We start from the raw sequence: 767 nt of genomic DNA, 5'->3' as shown, positions 1-767 counted from the left end.
GGGTACGATCTAAGGAACCATAACTGATTTAATGAGCCATTCGCGGTTTCACCTTAATGCGGCTTGTACTGAGACATGCATGGCTTAATCTTTGAGACAAGCATATGACTACTGGCAGGATCAACCAGGGAGCTGCGCCAACTAGAGCTGAGCAGCCGGCCGCCCGGGAGTGTGTCCCGGGGGCCCGCGCGAACACGCAAGCGTCCGCTCAATCATTCTGCAAACAGGAGGAGGCTGAGCTCCCCTGCACAATACACCTCGAAACCCTCTCAGGTCCCGGCGGCGCGCAGCGCCGTCCCAAGTACTTGGTCGGGTTCGAGAGAGGCGCAATCGCCCGGAGTTAGGCGAGTAGACGCTTTCGGTGCGACCACCCGTGCTCCCAACTGAGCTTGCCGCTGCCGACAGAGGCCCGGGAGCGTGCTGTCGTGGCATTGCCGGCGGGAGACAACACGCGCCACCTACGGTGACCGGCAGCTCCAACGCCAGCGCCACAGAAGGACAAAAGCCCCACTTGGGTGCCGAAGCGAACTCTCCCAGCACAGCGCACGCGCCAACACATCCGCACAGCTGCGATACAAACCACCAGCGAGAACCGCTGGGGCGACCGAGCAGCAGACGGCGTCGCGGCGCCGAGCGCCGGGCGGCGGCGCATCCTCAACGCACACAGTCCTCAATCGGACCAGCACACTGAAGATGTCCACCGCGCTTCGCACCGGGCCCGCGAGGACCTACTTTGGCCGCACGGCGCCGCGCGCAGGGTGCGCCGG

General features: G+C 64.0%; 1 non-coding gene across 1 annotated transcript in view; it reads right to left on the bottom strand.

Moving 5' to 3' along the window:
* The window catches only part of LOC124724884, a 1,909-nt gene extending 1,778 nt beyond the window's left edge, over window positions 1-131 (bottom strand). The window contains exon 1 of the ribosomal RNA XR_007006645.1: window positions 1-131. This exon is cut by the window's left edge and continues 1,778 nt beyond it. This is a non-coding gene — a ribosomal RNA (small subunit ribosomal RNA).
* Window positions 132-767: the final 636 nt, after the last annotated feature.

Source organism: Schistocerca piceifrons, unplaced genomic scaffold, assembly GCF_021461385.2.
Source record: "Schistocerca piceifrons isolate TAMUIC-IGC-003096 unplaced genomic scaffold, iqSchPice1.1 HiC_scaffold_1020, whole genome shotgun sequence".
In the NCBI taxonomy this organism is placed as follows: Eukaryota; Metazoa; Arthropoda; class Insecta; order Orthoptera; family Acrididae; genus Schistocerca; species Schistocerca piceifrons.
Note: the sequence above shows the minus strand (reverse complement) of the source record. Positions and strands in the feature narration are given on the sequence as shown.